The 10,032-nt window shown below is 39.8% G+C and overlaps 1 long non-coding RNA gene across 1 annotated transcript; it reads right to left on the bottom strand.

Annotated features, from left to right (window-relative positions):
• Positions 1–1,523: 1,523 nt before the first annotated feature.
• Positions 1,524–9,511, bottom strand: LOC137780243 (uncharacterized). The gene is made up of 3 exons (XR_011077123.1): positions 9,290–9,511; positions 1,918–2,009; positions 1,524–1,805 (listed from the first exon to the last, which is right to left on the bottom strand). It is a non-coding gene; the product is annotated as an uncharacterized lncRNA (long non-coding RNA).
• Positions 9,512–10,032: the final 521 nt, after the last annotated feature.

Here is a 10,032-nt window from a genome sequence, read left to right on the forward strand (position 1 = left end):
GAAAGCGCGTTTCACAAAATGTCGAGGTATTTCTTACAACTATACACTACAATTAGATTAAGAAGGTTCTTGAAAGGGATATACACTGGCCTCTTCAGTTTACCAGAATATATTATGATTTGAATATATTGAGTCTTGAGTCCTGCACTTTTTTTTGTTTTGTTTTTGTAGCATGTACCTTTACAGTATATGCCTATTTTTGCCAAACCCTGGAGCTTAAGCCTTACTGGCTGATTTGTGCATGCACAAACTTTTGGTAATAGGGCACCTGATTATAGACACGTTCCAAATTAGGGTATTACTTGGCCTACGTGACTGTTTCTGGAGTTTTCGGAACTTGAACTGTACAAAACTGTTTAATCCGAGTGCTATATGTACGACATTGTATTTTTAGATATGTAGTAAACTTTTTGCATCTGTAGGTTGTTTTAATGCTTTGTTCAAGTACACAGGCTCCTGCCTTTGCTGGATGAGTGGAATGAGGTCAGCGGTTGTGTGTTATGCTTCGTTGTTTGTTAGTTGTTCCATTACTGACTGTGCAGCAAAAGAAAAAGATTTGGAACTGGGGCAGGTTTTCACTTCACCCCTACATAGACTTTGCTGCATTATTAAAAACAATGAATGTCTCCATTCCTGAGAAAAAGAAATGGAAAAAAGGTTCAGTTAATTGGAAGAATCATTAAATCAGTCGCCACACCGTCAGAGTTAAAATAGGCCTTAAGTGGATGTGTAATTATATCTTAATCATCTCCAAGTGAAAAATATCAGGTTTTGTTCATCTCAGTGTAGCTTTTCTCTTAAGTTACAATACTAATCAGTGATTATTTCTGAATTGGACCACGCTTGCAAACCCTCCCGACCTGTTTCTTTATGTTAAATTCTGAATGCCGTTAGGCATTGTGCTAGTGTTTGACCAGCAACAGCATGTCTCCTGTTGCGCCGTTTCCTGATAGTTGTTCTTGGGTTGTACCATACTCTGGATATCTTATACATCAGATTTGAAACTCAGTGTACTGTTAAAAAAAACAAATCAATAATAAGATGTGATTTGTGCCACTGTTTTTCTTGTCTTGGTCCCGCTTAGCATAATGCTCTTGTGCTTTTTAAAACCTTGTTACTTTACCAACTGAAACTGCTCTGTTTAAAAAAAAGAATGCTCCTTTAACTGCTTTGATAAAGAAATAAATCTCCTTAAATTTGGTGTTGCCGTGTCTTTGTCATTTTTATTTAATTATAGCATCAAAGTGATATGTAGTAAACTTTTTGCAAACTATAGTTTGTCTGCAGACAGTACAGGGAGCTAGAGAGCAGGGGTGTAAATTGACTGAGTAAAGGGGGAACTGAATCTGAGAGTAAAAAAAACACAGACAAGCTTGACCCATGTGCCTCTTGAAAGATTACAAAAAAACGTAATTTTGAAACGGACACAGTAAATGCATAAACACTTATTTTTTTGCATTTAGACTTTTATTTTTTTTAATTTTTCAAGCTTTTTAAAATGTTTTCATTTATATTTACTGCTTAACTGTGTATTGTTTATGTTGTTATTTTAAAGCGCTTTGTGACCATGGTCTGCAAAAGGCGTTATACAAATAAAGCTTATTGTTATTGTTATTATTATTAGACTATGGAAACAGATTGGCTCCTTCCAAGTTTAAGAGGCCCCTTGAGTCCCTCTCCTTGCCTTGGATATCCACCACCTTATTTCTTGCATTGTCCAAAAGGGGGTGCCATTTTGAGGCATCAATGGTATCCAGAAGAGCAGCCATCTCAACCTCCAACTTCTCAACCGTCTCCTCCACTTTCTGCAGCAGACAGAAATTGTGGTTGAAATGTGAATAATGCATTCATAAGTTGTGGTACGAATAATAAAGTGATCACCCACAAATAATACAATCAACTGTTTTGTGCAAGCACCTTTTCCACCACATCTAGAAGATTGTGAAGGTTTGTGTGCTCTTGACAGGCACTTGAATGCATTGCTCTAGGCCGCACATCAGTCTCAGGTCCTGTAAACAGAAAAGATGCATGTTAGAGTGATTTACAGTGTATGATTTTTGCAAAAATCAACAATAAAAGCTATTGATAGCAATGATTTCAAAAATTTGCATTTGTTTACCCCAACATTTGAACATTTATTAGAAACCAGAATTGGAGCTTTCAAACCTAGTCTTTAAAGCAGTCGACATATTAACCAAAAACACAGATATTCCAAATTGTGTTGCCCAATAAAGAAGCAATAGACACACTCTAATATTAGATGTTAAAGGAATAGTTTAGCAAAATATACTTTATCACTTTCTAAACAAGTTAAATTAGCCAGTTAGCTTAGTCTAGCTTTGAATTGATTTACGGGGAAACAGCTGGCCTTGCGCTGCCCAAAGGGAACAAAAAACGCTAGTCCAGTTAAACTGCAGTTCTGGTAGGGGAATAAACTGGACTGCACAAATGGTTCAGTGAGGGTGAATAACTCGAGACAAAGGCAAGCTGTTCCCAGTTTGTCTTTATACTAAGCTAACTAGTTGCCGACTGTGGCTTCATATTCGGAATAAACAACTCTAAAATATCTATTTCAGTGATGTAAAAGTAATACAGAAGTTAAGTCTTGAAATCTAACAAAAAATTCTCTTTGGATAATTTCTGCTTGTTTGCAAACTCACATGTTCATGTGATGTGTGTTTTATTTAAGCAAACTTTGTACTCATAATAGCAGGAGAGTCGCAAAAGATCAATAAGACTCTGCAGAAGAGTCAAAAACAAGTATAGATCTGTACAACAGTCACGACATGTAGAACCACCATAATGCTCTTGGTGTGAATTCACTTTAACAGTAAAGCCATTGTTCCTGCCGCTTTACCCTCACAGTGTATGTTTCCAATTAGCTGTTTCCCAAAATATTTTGAGGGGAAGCCTGCATTCTCTGGCAGGGCTTCCATTTTCTGCACCTTCTTAGTGGCACCGGGCCAGGTTCTTATTGAAAGCATTTATACTTCAGCAAATGGTTGAATTCATTTATAAACGCTGGCACCGTCGCCGTTATTTAAATGGAGTTGGCGCATACACCGGCAGCTAATGCCCAAGAATGTGTGGCGTTACAGGACATTAATGTCACTAAGTTGGTGGTATAGGTCAGCGCGTGGCTGCTTGCCAGTGCCCAAACAGAAATGTAAAAAAAAAAGTTGATTCAAATAAACACAGACAGCGGCTTTGTTCAGGTTTCCGTGTCCTCAGATCTTCAGCACCTTAAATTAGTTTTACCGAATATTTTGGATTGTGGCGTGTGTGTTCATACACACACACACACACGTCACAAACCATCCTCATGAGTCATTTATTCCACCACCGAGTCTGAACATCGTTCCTAAGCAATTAAAGCTATCGACCAGAAATGCTTCCCACGTTTTATTCTGCACAGTGTAGTCCCATTTTATGGAGATATCACATGGAAACATTTTACAAGCTCCATTAAACCGACCGAAGCGATGCCAAGTTCAGTACATGCAGGAAGCAGCCAAGATCTTTCTTGGCTGCTTCCTGAGGGAGGGATGGTTGGATGAAAGGGACAGTAAGTTCCCTTCATTTAACCATCCAGCCCTGAGTGTGTGCTTCATGACGGAATTTTTGTAGAAAGGATTTGGACGACCTCCCCTGCTGTGGTTTGACAGTGACAGATGAATTATCAGAAGTTTGTTTAAGTCAGTGGTTCTCAAACTTTTTCTGTCACGCCCCACTTTGGAGGAAGAAAAATGTTCAGGCCTCTCTGACCCAACAACATTGGAACAAAATGGTTTAACTGTTTGAGACTCCTCCATGCGTGCTTTTATAATTGATAGATTAAAGAAAATTGAAATCCCTTTTAAGTAAACTGATTACTCCATTTGACAAAAACTAACAACATGTGCAATAACTTTGTTAAAACAATGCAAATAAAGTTATATATGTGCGAAAGATAACTCATATAAATTTGTATACTTTCACTTTGTATAAATTTGTATACTTTCACGTTGTTAAATGTTCTTTGTTGTTGCTGTTGTTGTTGTTATTGTTATAGTCACTGATATGATGCACCTTCCGCCATGACAAATTCCTCGTTTACTTACAAACTTACTGGGCAATTAAATGATTCTGATTCTGATATTTGGCAAGAAAGATTAACAAGGAAGCTGGTTGGGTCCCTGTTTTCTCCCAAAAGTTTCATATTGAAGTGTCCTTGAGCAAGACACTGAAAACCCAGTGCTTCACAGCAGCACAAAGCTCCTTAATTACGAAGGATGGATAAAATGCAAAAAGAAAAACTTTTGTTTTTTTAAGAAACTCTTCAACTGACACTTACATTTTTTTGTAGCTTTCACCTCAACACTTCCAGGGAAACCTTTACTGTATTCAGCACCCTGTTTTTGTGTGACTATAGGGACAACTTTTTGAAAATGAGAATGAGAATTTAGGGAGAACAACCGCAGCTGTAAATTAAAAAACTGTAAGTAACAAATGAACTTTTTTTGAAGATTCAAACCTGTTGTAGATTTTTGTAGAATTGTAACAGTTTAGTTTATCAAAATTGGACTTGCACATGTATGATACAAAATGTTAAATGTGTACATTACAATGCATGAGAGGAATATGATAATGAATACAGGATATTATGAAGAATATCATAAAGGATGTGTAAATGGATGGATTAAGGTCACTGTATGTTTTGTATGACTGTATAAGGATTCATGAGTGTCTGGTTTTAAAATGGAGGCAGAACAAAATGGATGTATGTGGTAGGATTGTGAGAAGAGGGATTTCTTTGTGGCATATTGAAACATTGAGGTGCCAAGAAGTGAAGAAATTTGGTCGCACTAACTGATCTCGTGGTGACCGTAAATACTTTCTTTCCGAGGGGAAAAAGACACTCCGCCCCCTCCGAAAGCGCAGGGCCGATGTGCAGAGACTGGGGACTATTTGTGTGGGGGGAAGTTACTAACGAATGAGAGGACCTTATGTCCGGTGACTGAGACTGTTTAAAACTAACACGCACAAAATACAGCACTTTTCTCTTTGTACGCGAGGGCGGCAGTAACTGTGGGTGAATACTTTTTTGAGGACTTAACCATTCCCGCGAGATCACAGACAATGGAGCAATGCATTAAGAAGGCCACTGCATGTTTTGTATTACTGTATGATGATTCAGGAGAGAATGGTTTTAAAATTGAGGCAGAAACCAAAATAACATATGGTAGGATTGTGAGACTGTTTTTTGAAGAGGGACTATTTTTTGTGGTGGAGTGAGATATTGAGATGCCAGGAGGTGAAGAACTTCGGTCGCACGGACTGATCCCCCAGAACTACTACCAGGAAAAAGACACTTCGGCTGCGGTCGAATAGTTCTTTTTGGTTAGGAACCTTCCTAACTGAGGGAAATGACCCTCAGTGGCCGTCATGAAAAGTGCCGGTCGAATTCTCTAAACGCAAGGGAAAGGAGCTTCATGCTTCATGCCTCCTAACTTAGCTCCTTTAGCTTAGGAACCGCTGGACCTTCCTTAACGAAAGGAAAGGAGATAATGCCGACCCACAATCCCTTGCGGCGGCAACATTTAAAGTTACGTTTCATTCAGCCGTTCACGAGAACAAACGATCATGACCGACAAAAGCGGATCATTTAAATAATAAGTAGCGTAACTTGTAAATACTTTCAATAATCTGTTAAACCGGCTAGAAAACTATGAGCGTTATGTTGCTGTTGCTGAACATGGCGGTAAAGTGATAAAACTGCTGTATATGATATTCCCTCTTGAACTGCAGCTTCAGCTCTCATTCTTTTATTTTACTTTAGTTACAGAAGCATTAATGAAAGAGTTAAACTGGTCGAGCTCTTCAGCCTGACTCATGGTTATGATTATCATCTTTTTAATCAACTATTTTGTTACATTACAACAAAGCACTATTAAGTTGTGTGGTGTTTCATAAACTGTTGTCTGCATATTTTTATGATCAGATTATAATCTGCATATAAAACATAACATAAATGGATATGAGACGCACATATGACACACATCGTTAGTGGGATAACGTATTTAATTCAGCAGGTTTGAAACTGAACAGAAACAGTTTAGTAGCTTTGTACTCACTGTAAAATCCCTTAGTTTCACTTTCATATTCCTTCGTTCATTTCTATTCCAACCTCGTTAATAAAGTAACATATGAACTGGGTTGTTTAATCGTCTGCATGACACAACACTGTAAGAACACAGACGAAGTATTTAAGATGCTTATTGTGGTGGAGATGGACTACAACGTTGTAGTTTCACCGCTGCAGACAAACTGACGTCACTAACATTGCCTGCCGTCGCGTCAGAACTACGTCGCTTAGTGAAAGTGGAGTCGGCTTATCTAAACACTGCGGTGGTCTTTTCCTAACTCCTCATGAATTCTCCTTCCCATCTTTCCTTGACCCTGTGACATTTCCACAGAGGTCAAGGAAAAGTGCTTAGGGTTAGACGTTAGGAGGTGATTATTTGACTATTCGACCGCATCCTTCGTCCCCAGTGGTGGCCGGCACATAGAGGGCTTGGCCCCACCAACCTTGAGCCACCACAAAAAAAAGATTATAATATTAATAAATTATACAAATTGTCAATAGTTGTGTTGTTAAGCTATGAAATATACCCAGTTATATTTGTAAAATACGATATCTGCGCCTCTGCTAGGGCACCTCTCAGCTGCTCACATGCACGTTCCTGCTGCTAATGCACTTTGTGAGGCTAGATCAATTCTGCCCAAAGAAGATGGGGCTAATACACAGTTTAGCCAATTACTGATTAAAGAAATAAATGAGTGGCGTACAATTTATCCAATCAGCGCCCTAAAAAAGACTTCTGGAGGGGCTATTCTCATTTAACCCCAAAGTGCATTCCCGTGTCTCTGTGCTCGTCAGGGCTCGTGTCTCGTTCGCATCTCGTGTGTTCTCCTCGGCTTCTCTTATCTCGCAGCGACATTTTAACGAGATGACAATGGAACATCCCAGCACGAGCGCAACTCTTGCAAGAAGACTTAACCCTAACAAGATCAAATCTCTCCTACAAGACCCGTTTGAGAGAAGAACTTGAGCGGAGAAACTCCTGATAAAACAATTGGTTCCAGATCAGCCACCTGAACTTATAAGACAACAGACCGACTTGAAATGAAAGCTGTATGGACTGATAAATGAGGAAGGCTTGGCGAGCTGGATGCAGTCATGCTAATGCTGTATTTTAATTTCTATGCATGCTTTTTTAGTCGACAGGGTCAGATCCAGCATGGACATATTTAAGCAATACAGGACGAGAGGCCTTTAAAGGACTGTATCGTCAATAATGTAGTGTTCAAGTTTTCTTGGGATGTACTCTTTGAATGGACGGTAACCTCTAAAAGGGACCAGGCGCTCATCCACTGTCACATTGGTGCCTAAATCGTCCATGCATGGCAGGAGAGACACCCACTTGTCAAATGTCTCCAGAGGGAGCACGTTCGTCTCGTGCACAGTGTCTCTCATGTCTTTATCATCAAATCAAATCACTTTTGAGATTTTATGAAACATCTTGAGTGTCATGCAGCACTCGGCATGCCATAAACTAGCTGTAGCTTCTTAACTGCCAGCGAAAAACAAACAACCCACATATGTATGCAGGTCCATTGGATCCATCTTGCTCCACTTGTTACCCCTGCTTGTTTGTCATGTTCAGCACCACCTTTTTGATAGACGTGGGCAGGAACAGGTCAAGAGAGGACTTTGTGTCGTAAATACGAGACCTTAAATATGTGGTTGGTTCATGGTGGCTCGGCTCTCTCTCCCTGTCACTGGGAGGGATGAAAGACCACATGAATATTTCATCCTTAGACTGGAAAAATTGTTCATGGGGGTCCTCTTCTTTCGATTCTTCCTCATTTGTTTATTCTTCCTCTTCATCATGTTCCTTCACTACTTCATCACCATGTTCATCATGTTCCTTAACTTCATACCCGCCTTACATTTGTGCAGCGGGTGATGTGGGGGCTTCTTCTGAGGAAGAAGTAGCATGTGATCTGAATGTTGGATCTATCACCTCATCATTATTTTCCTTATCTCTGACACTGAATCCTCCTCATCAGTTGATTCTTCCTCCTCATAATGTTAAGCATTCCTCCTGGTCACTCTTTTCCACAACAAGGTTAAAAGTTAGCTCACAAGCCTCCTTGTGCCGGCCTCCTCTTTGTGCTACCTGTCTCTCTCTACACCTGTGAGAAAATACCTGTTTTTGGTTGTGGCTGTTGTTGTCATAACCATTGCGTGACCCCACACATCAAACAGCCAAGATCAAAGATGTTTGATCTTGTCCTGATCTTTGTCCTGTGGGTCTATTTGACCACAAGCAACAGATGATATTAAATTCAATAAATCACCCATAAATCAATCAAATTACTTCAAATGCATTATTATCACGAAGCGCATAGTATTAAACAACCCCCTGTATTTTCAGACCATTTCATGAAGAAAAAACATATTTTGATGGCAAAAGATTTAATCTGGGATCAGAATTACAACACAACACAAGGTTTGTTTCTAACTCAAATCTAACCTTTTTGACATCAAGAGAGAGCCATAACCTGCCCTTATCTGACATAGTGACCGAAAATGTAGCTTTTTAACGAGATCAAATGCACTGTTAGTGTGAGCCCCCTGATTGCTGCATACGGCAAGTATGCAGCAATCTGTGTGCTTCCAGTAGTTGGCCATTTTTGGGGTATAAAGTCAGTGCAATTCACACTTGAAGCCGTCACTCATAGATTTGGCTGTGGAGGGTTAGCCACCATTTTTGTGAATTTCCACTGGGGAAAAAAAAACTAAGCCCACTTGTTAGAAGCAGGCAGACGAACTAAATGGGCAAAGGAAAGAGAGTGCTTGTTAGAAACTATGCTGACAAAATATTGGATTAAGTGTAGCCAAAGCTGCGCTAAAATTAATAACAGATGTTCTGGCAGCCCCTGAACACACACAGACTTGTATGCGTATGAACGCCCATGATGTCAGTTAAGGCTTGTATTATTTTTCACCCAGCCATCTACTTACATCTGTTATATGCATATATATATCAAAATGTAAAGCAACGTAGACATAAAGGATATAAAGGACATAAAGGGGAAATATATCATCAGATGATATATTTCCACTGCATTCCATAAATCTTTCTGTAAATCAACACACTGTTTTAGTGGCTGTGTCACCTTGTGGCCCTTATCTGACCTGCGACCCCTCCGCCCTCCTGACTACACACAGCTGCATCCCTACCTGCCACAGCGTATCCAATCAGGAGGAGGATTAGTCCAATTAAAGAGGTGGACGGGCAGGTCATGGTGAAACCTGGCGAGCGGCTGGCAACAAAGAGTGCAGAAGGAAGACACAAACAGCTCACCTACGCAACTCTAGCTCTCTGCCCTGCACTCACTTTCTTGCTATCTTGCTTTCTTACTCTCTTTTGCTCTCCTATGTTTCCCTTGTTGCTTTGGTTGCGGCCAGTTTCTTAATGAAAACATTAGATACAGAATAAAAAAGCTAAGTATCTGGAAAGGGGCGGGAGGAGAGCACTGGGGAGGGGACTGAGATTGATTATTCTCACCAAATTGACGTCTCTCTCTCTCTCTCTCTCTCTCTCTGTCTGTCTGTCTCTCTCTCTCTCTCTCTCTCTCTCTCTCTCTCTCTCTCTTTCTCTCTCTCTCTCTCTCTCTCCATCTCGCTCTGTCTGTGTGACTTAACACACACAGACAAGACTGTGACGTTGTAACCTCGGTTATCTTCATTAAGCCGGGCTGTTTCTGCTCTCTTGTCTGGCCTCTTTAGCTTGTTAAGCAGCAGAATGTTAAGCAGCAGAAAACCGAACTGGAGGAAAAGTGAGCTAAGTCGTTCTGTCAGTACCTAAAAACCAGAATAGGTACAGGCCTAGGACATAATAATCATATTATAATAATAATATGTTTATGTGACTAAACATATTATTATTCACATCTTATTCACATAAGAATATATATGTATAT

Source organism: Clinocottus analis, unplaced genomic scaffold (assembly GCF_023055335.1).
Source record: "Clinocottus analis isolate CAN_PGR_092001 unplaced genomic scaffold, fCliAna1.0.p SCAF_8, whole genome shotgun sequence".
Taxonomy (NCBI): Eukaryota; Metazoa; Chordata; class Actinopteri; order Perciformes; family Cottidae; genus Clinocottus; species Clinocottus analis.